Raw genomic sequence first — 25,699 nt, forward strand, 5'->3', positions numbered from 1 at the left:
GATTATTGCTTCCATGGCCGTGAGCCATCTGAGTGTGCCTTGCGCATTACGGAGGTTATTCTCTCAGGCATGGAAGCATACATTCCTTTCTCATATCCTTTGACTAACGCAAGAAAGCCTTGGTTTAATCACTCTTGTTCTAATGCTGTCCGCAACAAGGAGAGGGCCTACAAAAGGTACTGGAGCCAACCCACCCCTGAATCACATCATCTTTTCGTTTCTGCCCGGAATCGTGCTAAGTCTGTTCTTCGCTCTACTAAAAATAATTTCATCCATACTAAATGCTCTCAACTCTCCAACTCGAATTCTTCCCGCTCCTTCTGGCACCTTGCCAAAAATCTTTCTAACAACTTTACCTCATCATCCTTCCCTCCTCTTTTCTACTCTGATGTTTCTGTAGCTATTTCTTCTACTGATAAAGCAGATCTCTTCGCACAGACTTTCTCCTCCAATTCCACCTTAGATGATTCCGGTGCTGTTCCTCCATCATTTCCCCCCTCTGACTTCCTCATGGCTGACATTAAAATTTCTTCAGTTGATGTATTTTCTGCCATCACTGGCCTCAGTACTAACAAGGCATATGGGCCTGATGGGGTCCCTCCTGTTGTTCTCAAGAATTGTGCTTCTGTGCTTACACCCTGCCTAGGCAAACTGTTTCGCCTTTGTCTGTCAACTTGTACCTTTCCTTCTTGCTGGAAGTTTGCTCTCATTCAGCCTGTCCTAAAGAAGGGTGACCACTCCCAACCCTCCAACTATCGTCCAATTGCTTTAACGTCCTGTATTTCAAAAGTTTTTGAGTCAATTCTTAATAGAAAAATTTTAAGGCATCTTTCCTATCACAACCTTCTTTCCGATCGTCAGTATGGGTTCCGTCAGGGACGCTCCACTGGCAATCTTCTCACCTACCTTTCAGACTCCTGGTCATCCTCCTTTCGGGGCTTTGGCGAAAGCTTTGCCATTGCACTTGACATCTCAAAGGCTTTCGATCGAGTCTGGCATAAATCTTTAATTTCCAAACTGCCCTCCTACGGTTTCTATCCTTCTATCTGTGCCTTCACTGCTAGCTTCCTTTCTGGTCGTTCTATAGCTGCTGTTGTAGACGGCCATCGTTCTTCTCCTAGATCTATCAACAGTGGTGTTCCTCAGGGCTCTGTCCTATCACCATCTCTCTTCCTTTTATTCATCAATGATCTTCTAAGCTGTACAACTAACCCTGTCCACTCATACGCTGATGACTCCACCCTTCACCTTTCCATTTGGTTCCCGCAGCACCCATCTCAACAGTTACTTCAACAAACAAGGGATGAGGCTATGGCACACCTAATGTCTAACTTGGCTCGTATCTCTGACTGGGGTAAAAATAATATGGTTGTCTTTAATGTATCTAAGACTCAGTTCTTACACCTATCAACCCGACAAAATCTTCCACAGGTATACCCACTAATGTTTAATAAGATTCAGCTTAATCCTGCATCATCTTTGAACATGCTTGGGGTTTCATTTACTCGGGACTTATCTTGGAAAGATCATATTACATCTCTTGTAAAATCTGCTTCCAAGAGATTGGGTGTGCTAAGCCGACTCCGCTCTTTCTTTACCCCTGCACAATTGTTGACTCTATACAGTTGTTTTATCCGCCCCTGTGTGGAGTACAACTCTCATGTGTGCGGAGGCTCCCCACATACAGCTCTTCTCAATAGGGTGAAGTCAAAGGCTTTTCATCTCATTAACTCTCCTCCTCTTACTGGCTCCCTTCAACCTCTGTCTCTTCGCCGCACTGTTGCATCTTTATCTCTTTTCTATCGCTACTTTAATGGTCGCTGCTCCTCTGAACTGTCTTCTTGCATTCCTCCACCTCTACGACGGGCGCATAGCACCCGTCTGGCAGCAAACTCTCATCCCTTTTCTGTCCAGCTCTATAATGCAAGAGTTAACCGTTACTCCCAGTCTTTCATTTATGCAACGGGTCAGCTCTGGAACTGTCTCCCTCTGTATTTATTTCCTGCAGCCTATGATCTCCAGTCTTTCAGACGCAGTGTGTCCAGGCATCTCAAAATGATCGGATCTTGAATTTGGCTCTCTATTGTATTTTGTTTTTCTCTTGGAGGGAACTGTTACTGCGGGCTCGTGGCCTTTGGTTCCTTCTTCCTCGCATTAAAAAAAAAAAAAAAAAAAAAAAAAAAAAAATGGTTCAATGAGGAATGTAAAAAATCAAAAGGAAGAAGAGATTTGTTGTGGAATGTATACAGAAGACACAATAGTGAAAGGGCGTATAATAATTACAAACAGGCAAGAAACAATTATGCAAGAATAAGGAGGGAAGCCCAAAAACAATTTGAGGAGGATATAATAAATGAAAGTAGTGATCAACCAAAGCTGTTTTACAGCTATACCAGAAGCAAAACCAAAGTAAAATATATAATACAATGCATTACGGACGAGGGAACCACTTATACACAAGAGAAAGATATTTGTGAAGCACTAATTAAGAATTTCCAATTAGTTTTTACAGAAGAAAAAAATTTTGAGAGGGACTATGTGGAACATGCATGTCCACACATACTACCAGATATATAAATAGCAGAAAAAGTAATACAGGAGGAGTTAAATAGATTAGACAGAGGAAAAGCAAGTGGTCCTGATGAAATTTCATGTTGGGTACTATGAGAATGTGCAAAGGAGTTAAGGAAACCATTATTTTTAATTTTCAAGAAATCCTTGAGTCAAGGTAAACTACCTGATATTTGGAAGAACGCAAATATTGTCCCCTGATTGAAGAAAGGAAATAGACAAAATCCACTCAACAACCGACGAGTATCACTGACCAGTGTTGTAAGCGAGGTATTAGAAATGCTTATAATAAAAGCTTGGGTAAATCATCTAGAAGAACACAGTATGATAACAGAAAGACAGTTTTGTTTCAGAAAAGGAAAATCATGTGTTACTAATCTGTTGAGCTACTATGACAGAGTAACAAACACAATACAGGAAAGGGAAGGATGGGTGGACAGTATCTATTTAGATTTCAAGAAAGCTTTTGACACAGTACCACACCAAAGACTTTTATGGAGACTGTACCATGAAGGAGGAATTGGAGGCAAACTGTTTTGTTGGATGCAAGATTTTCTCATAAAAAGAGAAATGAGAACAGTACTAATAGGAAACTACTCTTCATGGAAAGAAGTGACTAGTGGAGTACCACAGGGTTCAGTGCTGGCACCAATCATGTTTTTAGTGTATATAAATGATATAGACAGTAACACTGGAAATGACAGCTATCTGAATATGTTTGCAGATGATGCAAAAATACAAAGGAGAACTACTAACACAGACGCTTGTAAAGAGCTACAAGAAGAATTAAATAAACTTCATGAATGGAGTAATACATGGCAAATGGAATTCAATGTGGACAAGTGTCATGTAATCAAGTTTGGTAAAAGTGGAAAAAGACTTGATTGGGATTATAAGTTAGGAAATAAAGCCCTATACACATCAGAAAGAGAGAAAGACCTAGGTGTGATTATCAATAACAGACTATCTCCCGCTGACCACATCAGCGAGAAGGTATGGAACGTGTATACACTGCTTGCAAATATGAGAATAGCATTCATATTCATAAATGAAGACATGCTAAGAAGGATAATAACATCATTCATTAGACCAACCCTGGAATATGCATCAGTAGTCTGGAGTCCTCATCTCAAAAAACACATAGACAAGATTGAAAAAGTTCAAAGGGCCGCTACAAGGTGGATACCAAGGTTAAGGGACCTAAGCTACGAAGAAAGACTAAATACACTGAATCTACCAACACTACAGGAGAGAAGGAAAAGAGGTGACATGATAATGCTATATAAGTGCATATCAGAGAAGGAGAAAATAGACATAAATGATTACTTAACATATGGAGAAGCATCAGCAAGAGGACACTGCAAAAAAGCTGCATAAGAAGAGAGGTGATAAAGACGTAAGGAAATTCAGTTTCCCAAACAGAGCAATTGATCAGTGGAATGCACTACTGAATGCAATAGTGTGTGCTAAAACAATTCACAAATTTATGGATATGTACGTTAAATATGGTTTAAGACATGGGACAGTGTCAGCTTGACTCATTCCTGTAAAGATACAATTAGGTAAGAACACACACACACACACACACACACACACACACACACACACACACACACACACACACACACACACACAGCTGGAGAGAGAGGACGTCCCAGGCATCGCTCCTAACCTTGAGTAGTTTCAGGAATTTTGTCTGTCCTGTCTCCTAGGGTCTTTCTTTAAATTTAAAATAATGAAAGTTGGTAGACTACCAAAAATGTAATGATTTGTTGGCAATAGTATACATGAATGTTTGTGGCTTATTCAGTGACAGCTGTTTAGGTACTTTACCGGTACGTTAAACATGACCGAAAATGTAAACAATGAGGGAATGGAATTTCAAGGATTTGATGCTAATACTAATGTCATGGACCTGGTGAAAACATTAATTTTGAGGATTAGTGAACTCGAAAAAAAAGTAGAGAATCTAGTGATAAAGGATGTGTCAGGAAATACGGAAATCACCATACAGAGTCTAATCCAGTCCAACGAAACAGCCAATGAAGAGATTAAGAATTTGAAGAGGGAAAATGTTGAACTGAGGAGAAAACTTGAAGAGAGTACTAATAAAACGGAGAAGGTGAGTAATGTACTAGAAGAACACAAGGCAAAGTGGGCACACGTAGAAGAAGAACAGAAAGAAGTGGTCAGCTTAAGAGAGATCATCCAGGAAGAAAGGGAAATGAACAAGAAAGAAATGGAAGAAAATGTAGTGAAAATACTGAAGAAAAAAGAGAAAATAGTGAGAGAAACTGTAGAAAGGAACAGATGTGTGATAGTATTTGGAAACAGGGAAGAGGAAGAAAAGGTTAGGTTCGCAAGACTCGAGAGAGACACGAACATGGTGAGAGGAATATTAGGCAAGATTGACCCCGAAGGAGACAAGTGGGTAAAAGAAATTGAGGAAGTAAGGAGGATAGGGCCTTATAAGAAAGGGGAAACAAGACCAATGAGAGTCTAGTTTACATCAGAAAGTGTAATAAATGAGATACTTAAAGTGACCTGGAAATTAAGCAAAGAGGTGGGGATGGAAAATATTATAATAAGAAAAGATCTGAATGAAGAAGAAAGAGAAGTTTTAAAATCATTAAAGGAAGAAGTAAAGGAAAAAAATGATAAGAGGACAGAGGAAGAACGTAATACTTTTTTTTGGAGAGTATTGGATATGAAAGTAAGGAAATGGTATTTAAGGAAATAGAAGTGAAGGAAACTAGGGGGGATGGTTGTGAAAGATCAGAAGTTGAGGAAGTGGTACGGACAGAGAGTAGGAGAGAAGAGGGTATTAATAATGTCAAAAATAATTTGAAGGTGATATGTACTAATGTTGATGGTTTCATATCGACAAGGATGGAAATTAATGATTTCTTGAGAGAACATGAACCTGATGTCATGTGCTTTGTAGAGACCAAATTAAGAGAAGATATTGATGTTCATTTGGGAGATGGTAAATACAAACTGTAGAGAAAAGACAGAAAAGAAAAAAAGGGAGGAGGAGTGATGATAGCAGTGAAGAACAACATAAATGTAGATACTGTGGAAATGGGAGAAGGCAGGGCTGAAGTGATATATATGAAATTAGAAACTGGAGAAAATGTTAAGAGAGATATGGCGGTAGTGTATGTTCCCCCAAAGACGAGAGCATGGAAGGATGACGAATACCATGAGATGTTGTCAGATATGGCTAGCTACTTGCAAAAAATAATTGAGAAAAGCAATAATATAATTTTGGTGGGTGACTTTAATTGTAAAGAGGTGAACTGGGAGGAATGGTACTCGGGAGGCGGCGAGGATTCGTGGGGTACTATGTTATTAAATATAATAATGAATAATGTGATGACGCAATGGGTCAAAGAAGAGACACGGTTTCGAGGTGAGGACACACCAGCAAGGTTAGATTTACTGTTCACCAAAGAACCCGATGTAATAGAATCATTGGAATATCTCTGTCCTTTGGGAAAAAGTGATCACGTGGTCATTGAGTTCCAGATGTTAATAGGAAACGTCGAGCCAAGAGACGAGCTTCATAGACAGGGAAGATACAACTTTGGCAAAGCAAATTTTACAGGATTGAGAAACTTTTTTGAAAATGCGGATTGGAGAAAATTCAGAGAAACAAGAGAGATACAGAGGAAGTGGGATATCTTTCTAGACCTCTATAATTTGGGAGTGGAAAAATTTGTACCAAGAGTAAGAGGGAAAGAAAACAGGAAAAAGGAGTGGTTTAATAGAAGGTGTATGATAGCCAAAAAAGAGAGAGATAAGGTGTGGAACAATTGGAGAAAGAGAGGTAACGACAGAACAAAGGAAGAATATAAAAGAACAAGAAATGAATACACAAGAATACGTAGGGAAGAAGAAAGGAATTTTGAAAAAGGTATAATTGACAAATGCAAGGATGAACCCAAACTGTTTTATAGATTTGTTAATGACAAACTGAAACAAAAGGAAGAAATCACCAAGCTGAAAGTAGATGGAGAGGTCTTTAAGGATGCGGCAATGCAAGCAGAAATAATGAACAAACGTTTCCAGTCAGTTTTCACTAAAGAAAAGGAGCTTGTGGAAGGGGAGGGAGTGATTAGAAATGTTCCGGTGATGAATGATATAAAAGTGGAGGTGCAGGAAGTGTATAAATTACTGGAAACTCAAGATGTAAGGAAAGCCCCAGGACCTGATGGAATTTCTAATTGGGTACTGAAGGAATGCAGAGAACAACTGGCGGATAAAATTCACAGCTTAATTGTATGCTCAGTGGAAGAGGGGAAAGTGCCAAAAGAATGGAAGAGGGCAAATGTGGTACCAATTTACAAGGGAGGAAACAGGGAAGAACCCCTGAATTATAGACCAGTGTCTCTAACCAGCATGGTCGCAAAATTGTGTGAGAGAATCCTGAAAGACAGATGGATAAAATATCTGGAAGAGATGAATATTTTGGCTGAATGTCAGTTTGGATTCAGAAGTGGAAGGTCATGTGTTTCAAACTTGTTGAGCTTTTACTCAAGAGCGGTTGATGTGGTACAGGAGAGAGATGGTTGGGTGGATTGTGTGTACTTAGACTTAGAGAAGGCCTTTGACACGGTACCTCATAAGAGACTAATGTGGAAACTAGAATATATAGGAGGACTAAAGGGGAAACTTCTGGAATGGATGAGAGACTTTTTGAGAGACAGACAAATGAGGACAGTAATAAAGGAAAAGATGTCTGGATGGAGGGAAGTAACAAGTGGAGTCCCTCAAGGCTCAGTGTTGGCGCCAGTAATGTTCCTGATTTACGTAAATGATATGGTAGATGGAGTGAACAGTTATGCGAGTGTGTTTGCTGATGATGTAAAGATCTTGAGGAAGATAGAGGTTGAGGAGGATTGTAAAATACTGCAGGAGGATTTGGATAGGATACACAATTGGAGCCGGACGTGGGAAATGAAATTTAATGTAAAGAAATGTAAAATATTGGAAATGGGTAAAAGTACCAGGAGACCATCACTGAATTATTTTTTGGGTAATGAATTAATCACAAAAAGGAGAGAAGAGAAAGATTTGGGAGTGCTGGTCCAAGATAGTTTGTCACCAGAAAAGCACATCAACAAGATAGTTGGAGAGACTTATAAGCTCTTGACTAACATAAGAGTAGCATTTCATTATATGGATGAGGAAATGATGAAAAAATTGATAGTGGCCATGATCCGCTCCAGGTTAGAATATGCAGCGGTAGTTTGGTCCCCACACAAAAAGAAAGATATAAACAAGATTGGGAGAATACAAAGAACAGCAACCAAGATGGTCCCCAGTCTGACAGACCTGTCATACAGAGAGAGGCTGGAAAAACTGGATTTGCTTTCGTTAGAGGAAAGGAGAAAGAGGGGAGACATGATTGCGGTGTTGAGGACCATGGTGGGAGTAGATAAAATTGACAAAGATCTGTTTGTATGGGATAAGAGAGCAACAAGAGGACATGGAATGAAATTGAAAAAGTCAAGCTGCTTGAAGGATATCAAGAAATATAGCTTTCCTTACAGAAGTATAGACTTATGGAATAACCTGGACAAAGAGATCGTCCAGTCTAAAAACCTAAACGAGTTTAAAGTTAAATTCGACTTATTGAGAAACAGCAATGGAAACCCACGAGCATAGTACATTCCGTGTATATCACAATTAGGTATATTCTTAAATATTTGGAATGGCTTAGACAAAGAGGTGGTGCATGAGAAAAACATTCATGTGTGTAAAGGTAGACTTGATAAATGTGGATATGGAGACAGGACAATACGAGCATTGCTCAATTCCTGTATACTACAAATAGGTAAATACAAATAGGTAAATACACACTAGGAAAGAGTACTAATAAAACGGAGAAGGTGAGTAATGTATTAGAAGAGCATAAGGCAAAGTGGGCACATGTAGAAGAAGAACAGAAAGAAGTGGTCAGCTTAAAAGAGATCATCCAAGAAGAAAGGGAAATGAACAAGAAAAAATTGGAAGAAAATGTAGTGAAAATACTCAAGAGAAAAGAGCAAATAGTGAGAGAAACTGTAGAAAGGAACAGATGTGTAGTAATATTTGGAAACAGGGAAGAGGAAGGAAAGGTTAGGTTCGTAAGAGTCGAGAGATACATGAACCTGGTGAGAGGAATATTAGGCAAGATTGACCCCGAAGGAGACAAGTGGGTAAAAGAAATTGAGGAAGTAAGGAGGATAGGGCCTTATAAGAAAGGGGAAACAAGACCAGTGAGAGTCAAGTTTACATCAGAAATTGTAATAAATGAGATACTTAAAGTGACTTGGAAATTAAGCAAAGAGGCGAGGATGGAAAATATTATAATAAGAAAATATTAGAATGAAGAAGAAAGAGAAGTTTTAAAATCATTAAAGGAAGAAGTAAAGGAAAAAAATGATAAGAGGACAGAGGAAGAATGTAATACTTTTTTTTGGAGAGTATTGGATATGAAAGTAAGGAAATGGTATTTAAGGAAATAGAAGTGAAGGAAACTAAGGGGGATGGCTGTGAAAGATCAGAAGTTGAGGAAGTTGTACGGATAGAGAGTAGGAGAGAAGAGGGTATTAAAAACGTCAAAAATAATTTGAAGGTGCTATATACTAATGTTGATGGTTTCATATCGACAAGGATCGAAATTAACGATTTCTTGAGAGAACATGAACCTGATGTCTTGTGCTTTGTAGAGACCAAATTAAGAGAAGATATTGATGTTCATTTGGGAGATGGTAAATACAAACTGTGGAGAAAAGACAGAAAAGAAGAAAGGGGAGGAGGAGTGATGATAGCAGTGAAGAACAACATAAATGTAGATACTGTGGAAATGGGAGAAGGCAGGGCTGAAGTGATATATATGAAATTAGAAACTGGAGAGAATATTAAGAGAGATATGGCGGCAGTGTATGTTCCCCCAAAGACGAGAGCATGGAAAGATGACGAATACCATGAGATGTTGTCAGATATGGCTAGCTATTTAAAAAAAATAATTGAGAAAAGCAATAATATAATTTTAGTGGGTGACTTTAATTGTAAAGAGGTGAACTGGGAGGAATGGTACTTGGGAGGCGGCGAGGATTCATGGGGCACTATGTTATTAAATATAATAATGAATAATGTGATGATGCAATGGGTCAAAGAAGACACACGGTTTCGAGGTGAGGACACACCAGCAAGGTTAGATTTACTGTTCACCAAAGAACCCGATGTAATAGAATCATTGAAATATCTCTGTCCTTTAGGAAAAAGTGATCATGTGATCATTGAGTTCCAGATGTTAATAGGGAACGTTGAGCCAAGAGACGAGCTTCATAGACAGGGAAGATACAACTTTGGGAAAGCAAATTTTACAGGATTGAGAAACTTTTTTGAAAATGCGTTTTGGAGAAAATTCAGAGAAACAAGAGAGATACAGAAGAAGTGGGATATCTTTTTAGACCTCTATAATTTGGGAGTGGAAAAATTTGTACCAAGAGTAAGAGGGAAAGAAAACAGGAAAAAGGAGTGGTTTAATAGAAGGTGTATGATAGCAAAAAAAGAGAGAGATAAGGCATGGAACAATTGGAGAAAGAGAGGTAACAACAGAACAATGGAAGAATATAAAAGAACAAGAAATGAATACACAAGAATACGTAGAGAAGAAGAAAGGAATTTTGTAAAAGGTATAATTGACAAATGCAAGGATGAACCCAAACTGTTTTATAGATTTGTTAATGGCAAATTGAAACAAACGGAAGAAATCACCAAACTGAAAGTAGAAGGAGAGATCTTTAAGGATGCAGCACTGCAAGCAGAAATAATGAACAAACGTTTCCAGTCAGTTTTCACTAAAGAAAAGGAGCTTGTGGTAAGGGAGGGAGTGATTAGAAATGATCCGGTGATAAAAGATATAAAAATGGAGGTACAGGAAGTGTATAAATTACTGGAAACTCAAGATGTAAGGAAAGCCCCAGGACCTGATGGAATTTCTAATTGGGTACTGAAGGAATGCAGAGAATAACTGGCGGATAAAATTCACAGTTTAATTGTATGCTCACTGGAAGAGGGGAAAGTGCCAAAAGAATGGAAGAGGGCAAATGTGGTACCAATTTACAAGGGAGGAAACAGGGAAGAACCCTTGAATTATAGACCAGTGTCTCTAACCAGCATGGTCGCAAAATTGTGTGAGAGAATCCTGAAAGACAAATGGATAAAATATCTGGAAGAGATGAATATTTTGGCTGAATGTTAGTTTGGATTCAGAAGTGGAAGGTCATGTGTTTCTAACTTGTTGAGCTTTTACTCAAGAGCGATTGATGTGGTACAGGAGAGAGATGGTTGGGTGGATTGTGTGTACTTAGACTTAGAGAAGGCCTTCGACAAGGTACAGTACAAGTCCCATTATTCGGCATCTATGGGACCAGGATGATGCCGAGAAATTAGATTTGCCGAATAATCAAAAATCTACCCACTCAGTACCTTAAACATATTGGTGAACACTCATCACCACTTATGGTACGGTATTACAACTGTGTTTGGAGAGAGTACTGTATACTGTACAATACTGCAATCAATACAGTACTATACCTGAATCTGAAATATATATATATATATATATATATATATATATATATATATATATATATATATATATATATATATATATATATATATATATATATATATATATATATATATAGATATATATATATATATATATATATATATATATATATATATATATATATATATATATATATATATATATATATATATATATATATATATATATAGTGAACATATACAAGGGTAATGACATAGTAGGCCTACAAGTCAGATAACACTTCCTGGATGGCCGAAATGATACGGAATATTACCTACCAGCTCAGTACATCACTTGTATTGGTGAACTCATCACTACTGATATTATTACAACTATGTTTGGAGTGAGGACTGTATACAGTACTTTTTCCAAACAAAATAAAATAGTCGGAAAATTGCATAAAATAAAGGGATCTGAATTGGTAAGGTCTTTCTGATGAAAGTTATAACTTACATTTTGCACTCACTCTTTTGTTCGTTTTTTTGTTTACATGTGAAAAGAGAGTACTGATGGAAACAGTAATGTATTCCATGAACCCCTTAATAACCTCCGACATTAAACAACCCTTTACAGTACCGATGTCGAGTTAGTGAGCTATGAAAAAACTGTGAACAATTATGGGAATGGAACGAAGGTCACTGGTATGTTTACACGACTCTAAGCTACGATTCCAAGCAGTCAGGGGGTCAGTTAATCTCAGATGTTTTCACCCATTTGGTAAATGCACCGTAACTTTATCAATTCTCCAGTCAATCATACCGAATCATAGCATGGTTTAGGAAGCTAAATAACACATTTCTAGGTGCACCAGACGATTATCTTCACATCTTATAAGAAAATGGAAGAAATTAAATCCCTCTCTGAGTACGTACAGTTCTTCCATTCTTCTGAAATCAATTTATTTTTCTTAAAGATGGGAAGATAATCGTCTTGCTCACCTAGCAATGTGTTATTTAGCTTCCTAAACCCATGCTATGATTCGCTATGAGTCACGGAAAGAGTGATAAAGTTATGGTGTATTTACCAAATGGGCAAAAACATCTGAGATTAACCGACTGCCTAACTGCTTGGAATCGTAGCGTAGTCATGTAAACATACCGGTGACCTTCGTGCCCTCCCATAATTGTTCAGTTTTCTTTATAGCTCACACTAACTTAACATCACTGACATCGGTACTGTAAAAGGTTGTTCAGTGCCGGAGGTTATTAAGGGGCTAATAGGATATATTACTGTTTGCATCAATGCTCTCTCTTTCACGTTAAGCACAAAAACAAACAAAAGAATGAGCACTAAATGTACATTTAACTTTCATCAGAGAGACCTTAGCAATTCATATCCCTCCAGTTTATTTTTAAGTATTTTTCTGACTCTTAAGTTATGTTAGGTTTGGTTAAATTATTATGTACAGTTAAACTCGGTTAGGTTAGGTTCAGTTAAACAGGACAGTCCCTTCCACCATTATGCTGAGGAATAAAAATACTAGAGCTGTCACAATGGTACAGCTAAAAACAACGGGAAAACTGATTTAAGAAGCAACATCTATTTATGGGTAATGCATTACAGTGTCAGTGGTTCATGGGCTACTCAATTACCGGTAAGTGTCATTTTCAGGAAGGCATCAAGAAAAAGAATTTCAAGAATTAGCGTGGGGGCTTGGAATGTAACCCTCGCTAATTTGGTGGGGGTGGTTACTGTAGTGTATGATACTGTGCAGTATTGTAATCAATACAGTACTATATCTGAATCTGAATAAAAATATAGAAATCAGTGAACATACAGAAGTGTAATGAAACATTAGGCCTACAAGCCACAGATAACACTTCCTAGACTGCCAAGATGATTCCGGACAACTGCCGAACAATCAATGATTTTCGTAAATGGGACTATTTCTCAAAACTGCCGAAATGACGGATCTACCGAACAATCAGCTGCCGAATAATAGGACTTTTACTGTACCTCATAAGAGACTAATGTGGAAACTAGAATATATAGGAGGACTGAAGGGGAAACTTCTGGAATGGATGAGAGACTTTTTGAGAGACAGACAAATGAGGACAGTAATAAAGGAAAAGATGTCTGGATGGAGGGAAGTAAAAGTGGAGTCCCTCAAGGCTCGCTGTTGGCGACAGTAATGTTTCTGATTTACGTAAATGATATGGTAGATGGAGTGAACAGTTATGCAAGTCTGTTTGCTGATGATGTAATGATCTTGAGGAAGGTAGAGGTTGAGGAGGATTGTAAAATACTGCGGGAGGATTTGGATAGGATACACAGTTGGAGCCGGACATGGGAAATGAAATTTAATGTAAAGAAATGTAAAATATTGGAAATGGGTAAAATTTACCAGGAGGCCATTACTGAATTATTTATTGGGTAATGAATTAATCACAAAAAAGAGAGAAGAGAAAGATTTGGGAGTGCTGGTCCAAGATAGTTTGTCACCAGAAAAGCACATTAACAAGATAGTTGGAGAGACTTATAAACTCCTGACTAACATAAGAGTAGCATTTCATTATATGGATGAGGAGATGATGAAAAAATTGATAGTGGCAATGATCCGCCTCAGGTTAGAATATGCAGCAGTGGTGTGGTCCCCACACAAAAAGAAAGATATAAACAAGATTGAGAGAATACAAAGAACAGGAACCAAGATGGTCCCCAGTCTGACAGACCTGTCATACAGAGAGAGGCTGGAAAAACTGGATTTGCCTTCCTTAGAGGAAAGGAGAAAGAGGGGAGACATGATTGCAGTGTTCAGGACCATGGTGGGAGTAGATAAAATTGACAAAGAAGATTTGTTTATATGGGATAAAAGAGCAACAAGAGGACACGGAATGAAATTGAAAAAGTCAAGCTCCTTGAAGGATATCAAAGAAATATAGCTTTCCTTACAGAAGTATAGACTTATGGAATAGCCTGGACAAAGAGATTGTCCAGTCTAAAAACTTGAACGAGTTTAAAGCCAAATTTGACTTACTGAGAAACAGCGATAGAAACCCACGAGCATAGTACATTCCGTGTATATCACAATTAGGTATATTAGGTAAGTACTTAAATATTTGGAACGACTTAGACAAAGAGGTGGTGCATGAGAAAAACATTCATGTGTGTAAAGGCAGACTTGATAAATGTGGATATGGAGACAGTTCAACACCAGCATTGCTCAATTCCTGTATACTACAAATAGGTAAATACAAATAGGTAAACACACACACACACACACACACACACACACACACACACACACACACACACACACACACACACACACACACACACACACACACACACACACACACACACACACACTGGAGATTTTAATACAAATATAAATTGGAATACTCTAGATATAATAAGCCAAGAGAGCTGTTGGGACCAAAAGCTCCTGGATCTCGTGCAAAAGTTTTTCGTCACGTAACATGTGAGGGAAACTACCAGAAAAAGATAATTCGATGTACCTTCAATGCTAGATCCCACATTTACTAGGCAAGAAAATGATATTGACAGTTTAATATATCACCCTCCACTTGGCAAAAGCGACCATCCAGTACTAAATTGCAACTTCAGGATAGCATATGATATAGTTAAAAGCAATGAAAGTTACAAAAAGAGCCAAAACTATAAAAAGGGAAATTATCATGACCTAAAGAAGTATTTCTTAGAAGTTGATTGGGAAAATGAGCTTAGAGGACAAGATTTAAATGCTGCATATAAAAAATTCTGTGAATTTTATGAAATAGGAGTCCAGAAGTACATCCCACAGCACAAAGAAGCAGATAAGAAAATATAGAAATGGTTCAATACAGAATGTAAAAATTCAAAAGAAAGAAGAGATTTGTTGTGGAATAGATACAGAAGACACAATAGTGAGAGGGCATATAATAATTACAAACAGGCAAGAAACAATTATACAAGAATAAGGAGGGAAGCCCAAAAACAGTTTGAGGAGGATATCATAAATAAAAGTAGTGATCAACCGAAGCTATTTTACAGCTACATCAGACACAAAACCAAAGTAAAAGATATAATAGAATACATTACGGACGAGGGAATCACCTATACACAAGAGAAAGATGTTTGTGAAGCACTAAATAAGAATTTCCAATCAGTTTTTACAGAAAAAAAAAATTTTGAGAGGGACTATGTGGAACAAGCATGCCCACACATACTACCAGATATACAAATATCAGAAAAAGTAATACAGGAGGAGTTGAGTAAATTAGACAGAGGAAAAGCAAATGGTCCTGATGAAATTTCATGCTGGGTGCTACGAGAATGTGCAAAGGAGTTAAGTAAACCATTATTTTTAATTTTCAAGAAATCCTTGAGACAAGGTAAACTACCTGATATTTGGAAGAAAGCAAATATTGTCCCCTTATTCAAGAAAGGGAATAGACAAAATCCACTCAACTACCGACCAGTATCACTGACCAGTGTTGTAAGCAAGGTATTAGAAACGCTTATAAAAAAAGCATGGGGAAATCGTCTATAAGAACGCAATGTGATAACAGAAGGACAGTTTGGTTTCAGAAGAGGAAAATCATGTGTTACTAATCTGTTGAGCTACTATGACAGAGTAACAAACACAATACAGGAAAGAGAAGGATGGGTGGACAGTATCTATTTAGATTTCAAGAAAGCATTTGACACAGTACCACACCAAAGACTTTTATGGAAACTGTACTATCAAGGAGGAATTCGAGGCAAACTGTTTTGTTGGATGCAAGATTTTGTCATAAAAAGAGAAATGAGAACAGTACTAAGGGGAAACTAGTCATCATGGAAAGAAGTGACTAGTGGAGTACCACAGGGCTCAGTGCTGGCACCAATCATGTTTTTAGTGTATATAAATGATATAGACAGTAACACTGAAAATGAAAGCTATCTAAATATGTTTGCAGATGATGCAAAAATGCAAAGGAGAATTACTGACACAGACTCTTGTAAAGAGATACAAGAAGAATTAAATAAATTTCATGAATGGAGTAATACATGGCAAATGGAATTCAATGTGGACAAGTGTCCTGTAATCAAGTTTGGTAAAAGTGGAAAAAGACCTGATTAGGATTATACGTTAGGAAATAAAACTCTACACACATCAGAAAGAGAGAAGGACCTAGGTGTGATTATCAATAACAGACTATCTCCGGTTGACCACATCAGTGAGAAGGTACAGAACATGTATACACTGCTTGCAAATATAAGAATAGCATTCTCATACATAAATGAAGACATGCTAAGAAAGATAATAACATCATTCATCAGACCAACCCTGGAATATGCATCAGTAGTCTGGAGTCCTCATCTCAAAAAACACATAGACAAGATTGAAAAAGTTGAAAGGGCCGCCACAAGATGGATACCAAGCTTATTGGATCTAAGCTATGAAGAAAGATTAAATAAACTGAATCTACCAACAGTATAGGAGAGAAGGAAAAGAGGTGACATGATAATGCTATATAAATGCATATCAGGGAAGGAGAAAATAGACATAAGTGATTACTTAACATATGGAGACGCATCAGCAAGAGGACACTGCAAAAAGCTGCATAAGAAGAGAGGTAATACAAACGTAAGGAAATTTAGTTTCCCAAACAGAGCAATTGATCAGTGCAATGCACTACCGAATGAAATAGTGTGTGCCAAAACCATTCACAAATCTAAGGATATGTACGATAAATATGGTTTAAGACACGGGACAGTACGAGCTTGACTCATTCCTGTAAAGACACAATTAGGTAAGAACACACACACACACACACACACACAGGGATTCAATCGAGGCGGACATGCGACATCGGCGCTCCATACCGAACCAACACGGCCAATGGCATTACCTAAATTAGTATCTTTGTATGAGTCAAGCTCTGTACCAGGTTAGACTAAATGATTTTCATTATTAAAAGGAAAAAAATAATAAGTTTAAACAAGACTTGTTCAAACAGGAAATAGAACCAAGACGAAAGAATACGCTGAGTCATCTGAGGTTTGTTTAGACTACAACAACACTCGGATTGTATGTACATGCTCTGCACTTTTAGTATTGCAAAATGGATACATACTTTAGTAAAGCAAATTTGGAAAAGAAAAGGGATAAATTTAAAAAGCAAAATGATGATGACTATAGTCTGACAAATCTAAACATAGGGTTTGGGTGGAGTCACCCCCTCCCTACACTATTGCCATGTTTCCTAACCCTACGATGTATAACGCCTGTGGTTTGTGTAGTAGGAATGATACATAAACATAACTCATACTAATATAACTGTAATGAAAGTGCTGACATTTATCAAGGAAGAATAAAACTATTCTGCATACTATATTATACGATAATAGAGAAACGTGGCATAAAAATTTGGCAGTGTTGCTCTAAAAATATTCTAATTATTATTTACTTCCCCAACACTTCTAACATTGCTAATTAATTTAGCAAGTATAATTGCAAGAAAATTTGAAGGGATAAAAGTGGGAAGAGGCGATCCTTTCATAATTAAAATAAATATATCAAACAGCTCTGGGGTGGCAGCACTCACGCGACACGTGTTTGTGTGTACGCTATGGGAGGTCACCAACCCCCTACAGGATTTAGGCCTATTGGGGAAACCTCTATAAAAAAACGCGCCGTGACTTTTACCTCAAGGGTGGTGCGGAAATAAAGTCAAAATTATAATCCATACATAAAAATGGAAGTAAAAAACCATGGATGACACATAACAAAATCTAGCGAGAGAGAGAGAGAGAGAGAGAGAGAGAGAGAGAGAAATAATAATAATAATAAAACTTTATTTCCACTAAACAGTGGGTATTCTTATACATTATACAGTAGTACAGCATACAGTATGAAAGTTCTATACACAATATAATACAAGTTGATACATATGGTGGAGAATAGTGACAGAGAGGTAAATGGCTTAAAATATGTGGGGACACTTAGGTTAAAAATAGATCAATTAAGGGATTTAGGAACGAAGGCAGTGGGAAGGATTAAGACAGATGGGATTGTAAGATTAGGGAGTTTGAGCAATAGGGTAGAATGTATGCTCTCAATAAAAGTATAGCAATTATCAATGGCTAATTATTATACAGGTGTTGATGGTGGGGGTCTATATTTATAGGAGGTGTTGGTGGTGGAGGTATAGCGGGTGTTGTTGATGGGGGTGTTGTTGGGGGTAGGGGTATAGGGGGTGTTGGTGGCAGGGGTATAGGGGGTATTAGAAAAACGGAGATCACAAGAAGGAAACAGTGTCAAGGTCATCTCTGATGGAGAGGTCAGCTCGGAAACGTGGCAACAGTGCAGGAAGCGGGTGACTCGACCAAAACCCTACGTTTAGATTTGTCAGACTATACCAAGAACTGGTTGAAGTGGAGACTCACAATAGACTGGTTGAACGTGTAAACAAACTAGAAATGACTTTCAAAAATAAAATTGATGAAATAAAGAAGCAGATGCATTTGCAAAAGGAAGAAAGAGAAAAACTAGGAAGGGAGGCCAATAAAAAAGACACAACCATCAGTGAACTAACAGTGGAACTGAGTTCACTTAGGAAGAAAATGAGTGAAATGGCAAGTACAGTAGTCAGTCACGAGAGTGTTATTGAAGAGTTCAAAAATGACACAGAGACAATTAGGCAAGTAAACAGTCTATTGACCAGAGCAGTGATATTGAGGAGAAGATAACACAGGTGAATGAAGGTGTGCAAAGCTACAAAAATTATGTGGAAACCACGTATCCTGAAATGGTGAAAGTAAAGAAAGACTTAGAAACAAGGGTGGAGGAAAAAAGCATTAAAAAGGAAATGAAAAGAATAGTCAAAAACAATCCAAAGTTAGTCAGAGATTCAGTAGATATAAACAAATCTATAGTAATCACTGGTATAGAAGAGGAAGAAGTAAAAAAACAAGATCACAAGAGACAAAAAGGAGATGGCAAATGTAATGAGCTTACTGAAAGAAGTATCAGAGGAAATCTGTAGTAAAGACATAGAGGAACACAAAAGGTTAGGGAAATATGAGAAAAGCAAGACAAGACCTCTAAAGGTGACTTTCCAGAGTGTAAACACTGTGGAAGAGATACTAAAAAATGCAAGGAATCTTATGGAAAAAGAGGAGTTCAAAAATGTATGGATAAAAAGATGTCTAACACAAGAGGAACTGGAATTACTGAAAGAGAAAAGGGATTAAGCAAAAACAAAAAAATGAGGGAAGATCAGAAGAGGAGAAGAAGAAATTTTTTTACAAAGTAATAGGAATGCAGATATGAAAGTGGTACACAAACAGGATGGAATAAAAAGGAGGAAGGTAGTAGAACCATGTCATGATAAGTATATAAACAAGATGATAAAGTTGATGTACTCAAATGTGGATGGAATGGTATCTAAATTACTAGAGATGAATGATTATGTCAGAGAAAATGCACCACAAATAATATGCCTAACTGAAACAAAATTAACACCAAGGATATCCAATGACATACTAAACTTAGAGGAATACAATATATGAAGAAGAGACAGAAATTTAAAAAAAGGAGGTGGAATTATAATATTAACTAAGAAAAATCTAAAAGTCAATGAAATAAAACTAGATATACCATCACAAGTAGAACTGATTGCAGTAGAGATCAACACATCTGAAGGTAAAGTAATTGTAGCCAATTTGTACATGCCACCCAGATCAAACACATGGGAAAGAGATGAATATGAGGACCTGGCAGAGAGTACAATTCAGAGTTTAAGATCATTACTACATAAAATGGAAGAGAAATAAAAATGAATTATACTAACTGGGGATTTCAGTACAAATATAAATTGGAATACTCTAGATATAATTAGCCAAGAAAGCTGTTGGGACCAAAAGCTCCTGGATCTCGTACAAGAGTTCTTCCTAACGCAGCATGTGAGGGAAACCACCAGAAAAAGAGGACTTGATGTACCTTCAGTGCTAGATCTAATATTTACTAGGCTAGAAAATGATACTGACAGTTTAATATATCACCCTCCACTCAGCAAAAGCGATCATGCAGTACTAAATTATAACTTCAGGGTAGCATATGACATAGTAAACAGCAATGACAGTTACAAAAAGAGCCTAACCTATAAAAAGAGAATTTATGAAGACCTAAAGAAGTATTTCTTAGAAGTTGATTGGGAAAATGAGCTTAGAGGACAAGATTTAAATGCTGTATATAAAAAATTCTGTGAATTTTATGAAATAGGAGTCCAGAAGTACATCCCACAGCACAAAGAAGCAGATAAGAAAATACAGAAATGGTTCAATACAGAATGTAAAAAATCAAAAGAAAGAAGAGATTTGTTGTGGAATAGATACAGAAGACATAATAGTGAAAGGGCGTATGATAATTACAAACAGGCAAGAAACAATTATACAAGAATTAGGAGGGAAGCCCAAAAACAGTTTGAGGAGGATATAATAAATAAAAGTAGTGATCAACCAAAGCTGTTTTACAGCTATCTCAGAAGGAAAACCAGAGTAAAAGATATAATACAATCCATTACGGACGAGGGAATCACTTATACACAAGAGAAAGATATTTGTGAAGCACTAAATAAGAATTTCCAATTAGTTTTTACAGAAGAAAAAAATTTTGAGAGGGACTATGTGGAACATGCATGTCCACACATACTACCAGATATACAAATATCAGAAAATGTAATACAGGAGGAGTTAAGTAGATTTGACAGAGAGAAAGCAAATGGTCCTGATGAAATTTCATGTTGGGTACTACAAGAATGTGCAAAGGAGTTAAGTAAACCATTATTTTTAATTTTCAAGAAATCCTTGAGTCAAGGTAAACTACCTGATATTTGGAAAAAAGCAAATATTGTCCCCTTATTCAAGAAAGGGAATAGACAAAATCCACTCAACTACCGACCAGTATCACTGACCAGTGTTGTAAGCAATGTATTAGAAAAGCTTATAAGAAAAGCTTGGGTAAATCATCTAGAAGAACACAGTATGATAACAGAAAGACAGTTTTGTTTCAGAAAAGGAAAATCATGTGTTACTAATCTGTTGAGCTACTATGACAGAGTAACAAACACAATACAGGAAAGGGAAGGATGGGTGGACAGTATCTATTTAGATTTCAAGAAAGCTTTTGACACAGTACCACACCAAAGCCTTTTATGGAAACTGTACCATCAAGGAGGAATTCGAGGCAAACTGTTTTGTTGGATGCAAGATTTTGTCATAAAATGAGAAATGAGAACAGTACTAAGAGGAAACTACTCATCATGGAAAGAAGTGACTAGTGGAGTACCACAGGGTTCAGTGTTGGCACCAATCATGTTTTTAGTGTATATAAATGATATAAACAGTAACACTGGAAATGAGAGCTATCTGAATATGTTTGCAGATGATGGAAAAATACAAAGGAGAATTACTAACACAAACTCTTGTAAAGAGCTACAAGAAGAATTAAATAAACTTCATGAATGGAGTAGTACATGGCAAATGGAATTCAATGTGGACAAGTGTCATGTAATCAAGTTTGGTAAAAGTGGAAAAAGACCTGATTGGGATTATAAGTTAGGAAATAAAACCCTATACACATCAGAAAGAGAGAAAGACCTAGGTGTGATTATCAATAACAGACTATCTCCGGCTGACCACTTCAGCGAGAAGGTACGGAACATGTATACACTGCTTGCAAATATGAGAATAGCATTCACATACATAAATGAAGACATGCTAAGAAGGATAATAACATCATTCATTAGACCAGCCCTGGAATATGCATCAGTAGTCTGGAGTCCTCATCTCAAAAAGCACATAGACAAGATTGAAAAAGTTCAAAGGGCCGCTACAAGATGGATACCAAGCTTAAGGGACCTAATCTACGAAGAAAGACTAAATAAACTGAATCTACCAACACTGCAGGAGAGAAGGAAAAGAGGTGACATGATAATGCTATATAAGTGCATATCAGAGAAGGAGAAAATAGACATAAATGATTACTTAACATATGAAGAAGCATCAGCAAGAGGACACTACAAAAAACTGCATAAGAAGAGAGGTGATAAAGACGTAAGGAAATTCAGTTTCCCAAACAGAACAATTGATCAGTGGAATGCACTACCAAATGAAATAGTGTGTGCCAAAACAATTCACAAATTTATGGATATGTACGATAAATATTTTTTAAGACACGGGACAGTACGACCTAGACTCATTCCTGTAAAGATACAATTAGGTAAGAACAATTAGGTAGGTAAGAACACACACACACACACACACACACACACACACTTCGCAATGGTATATGTTCCCCCAAAGACAAGGGCATGGAATGATGATGAATACCAGATGTCTGACATAGTTAGATATCTACAGAATATGATTGAGAAAAACAGCAACATAGTTCTGATGGGTGATTTTACTTGTAAAGAGATGAACTGAGAGGAATGGGACTCAAGAAGCAGTGAAGATTCGTGGGGCACTATATTGTTAAATATATTAGTGAATAATGACCCACTGGGTCAAAGAGGAGACAAGATTCAGGGGTGATGACAGTTCAGCAAGATTAGATTTACTGCTAACCAAAAATCCTGATGTAATTGAATCTTTGAAATATCTGTGTCCTATAGGAAAAAGTGATCATGTAGTCATTGAGTTCCAGATGATAAAAGAGAATGTGGTGTCAAGATATGAACATTATAGGCAGGGAAGGTACAACTTTGGGAAAGCAAACTTTACAGGATTGAGGAAATTTTTCGAAAATGCTGATTGGAGAAAATTCAGAGAAACAAGAGAGATGCAGAGGAAGTGGGATATCTTTCTAGACCTCTGTAATTCGGGAGTGAAAAAATATGTTCCAAGAGTAAATGGGAAAGAAAACAGGAAGAAGGATTGGTTTAACAGAAGGTGTATGATAGCAAAAAACGAGAGGTACGTGGCATGGAACAGCTGGAGAAAGAGAGGTTTTAACAGAACAAAGGTAGAATATAGAAGAACTACAATGAATATACAAGAATATGTAGAGAGGAAGAAAGGAACTTTGGAAAAGGTATAATTGACAAATTTAAGGAAAAACCCAAACTGTTTTATAGATTTGTTAATGGCAAATTGAAACAAAGTGAAGGGATCACCAAACTGAAAGCAGAAGGAGGGGTCTATAAAGATGCAGCAGTGCAAGCTGAAATAATGAACAGATGTTTCCAATCAGTTTTCAATAATGAAAAGGAGTTTGTGGAAGGGGAGAGAGTGATTAGAAATGTACCGGTGATAAAACATGTAAAAGTGGAGGTACAGGAAGTGTGTAAATTACTGGTTCTCAGTCACTTTCTGTAGATAACTAACCATGTCTGACCACATCTCCTGGTATTCATTGTCATTCCATGTTTTTGTCGTAGGGGGAATGTATATTACTGCCAGATCCCTCTTGCTATTCTCTCCAGTTTTAAATTTCATATTTATCACTTCATCCCTACCCTCTCCCATTTCCACAGTATCCACATTTATGTTGTTCTTCACTACCATCAGCACTCCTCCTCCCGTTTTGTGATTTCTGGCTCTGCTCCACAGTTTGTATTTACCATCTCCCATATGGATATCAATATCTTCTCTTAACTTGATCTCTGCAAAGCACATAACATGGTTCATGCACCCTCAAGAAATCGTTGATTTCTAACCTTGTCAATATTAAACCATCAACATTAGAATATGCCACTTTCAAACTTTTTTCGTTGTTTTTTATTCACTCTTCTTTCCTTCTCTCCGTCGCAACCACTTCCTCAATTTCTGATCCATGACTGTCCAATGGAACACTGTCTTCTCTTCCTCCGTTCTCTGTTTGTTTTTTGCCTTTGCTTCCTTTACTGACTCCTTTATTTTGGCTCTTTCTTCCTCATTTACATCTCTCCTTATCCAAACATTCTTGAACCCCTCTTTGTTTGATAATTTCCATGCTCTGTTGATGATTTCATTTACCATAACCTGAAACTTAAACTTTACCTTAATTGGCCCTGCTCCTCCTTCCTCGTACTTTCCTAACCTAAACACTTCTTTAGTCCCTTCTTGAGCTTCGTTGTTACCCTCCATGACTACTGATATTATCTCTCTAACATTACTCATTTCTTCTCTGTCCCCTTCTGATCTTACTGTCATATGTTTTTCTTTTACTCCTGAAATTATCAAACAGTTTTTCTTATCTGCTACATCCCTGACTAAAGATTGTCTACGTTTCAGTGCCATAACCACATCCTTCTCCACCATTTCCTTGCTTTGTTGTTCCATGATGTCTTTCAAATTTACATATCCTTCCTCTTGAATTTTCTTCCACCCTTTGTGTTGCTCCTTGATTTCCTTAATGTGCCCATCTTGGATCCTTGATTTTGAATCATACTCATCTAGTTTACTTTTCATCCTGCCCCTTTCTTCTTCTAATCTCTTATTTTCCCTCCTGAGCTGATTTATCTCTTTTGAGGCAGATTCATTACTCACTTTTAATTCTGTAACTTCACTTTCTTGCACAGGACTGCATGTGCATACCTTTTCCAAGTTATCCTGTAGTACTTTGATTTCTTTCTCCTGTCCTAAGGTCCGTTCCTGCAACTCTCTAATTACTGACCGTACCTTGCTTAACTCCTGGACATTCCTCTCCGCCATTTTCTTCGCTCCTGCTACTCGTGTTTGGTTCAGTTTAGTACTTCCTTTACACATATCTTCATCGCAGAAGCCCGCAAATTCCCCGCCTTCAGATAAAAACAATGAGCAATCTCTCTCTGCCATGATGCAACCATACGGCAACTTTGTATTCACTGTGTCTTGTATTTTTTATGACTGAACCCTGTGATTTTTTTTTTTTTTTTTTTAATACTAATGACTGACAGGACCACCACTCACGCACTCATTCACATAATCACAATAGCTCATGTCCCCAAAATTATATAAACTTTTATGGTATCTGCAGCATATATCAGATCGTCCGGGCACCCTCACTGTGTGTCTGAGGTGCCCTCTCTATTTACCTAGTTATATTTACCTAATTGTGATATACAGGAAATGAGCTATGCTCGTAGGGTCCCGTCTCTGTTTCTTAATGTCAAATTTAGGTTTAAACTCGTTTAAGTTTTTAGACTGGACCGTCTCTTTGTCCAGGCTATTCCGCAGGTCTATACATCTATAAGGAAAACTATATTTCTTGATATCCTTCAAGCAGCTTGGTTTCTTCAGTTTCATTCCGTGTCCTCTTGTTACTCTCTTATCCCATAAAAACAGATCTTCTTTGTCAATTTTATCTACTCCCACCATGGTCCTGAACACTGCAATCATGTCTCCTCTCTTTCTCCTTTCTTCCAGGGAAGGCAAATCCAGCTTTCCAACCTCTCTCTATACGACAGATCTGCCAGACTGGGGACCATCTTGGTTGCTGTTCTTTGCATTCTCTCAATCTTGTTTATATCTTTCTTTTTGTGTGGGGACCACACTACTGCTGCATATTCCAACCTGGGGCGAATCATGGCCACTATCAATTTCTTCATCATCTCCTCATCCATATCATGA

General features: G+C 37.4%; 1 protein-coding gene across 1 annotated transcript in view; it reads left to right on the forward strand.

Annotated features, from left to right (window-relative positions):
- The window catches only part of LOC145398801 (uncharacterized), a 647,885-nt gene that overhangs the window by 79,726 nt on the left and 542,460 nt on the right, over window positions 1-25,699 (forward strand). The window lies entirely within an intron of this gene.

Source organism: Coenobita brevimanus, chromosome 5 (assembly GCF_032717465.1).
Source record: "Coenobita brevimanus isolate Jiangsu-jjx chromosome 5, ASM3271746v2, whole genome shotgun sequence".
Classification (NCBI taxonomy): domain Eukaryota; kingdom Metazoa; phylum Arthropoda; class Malacostraca; order Decapoda; family Coenobitidae; genus Coenobita; species Coenobita brevimanus.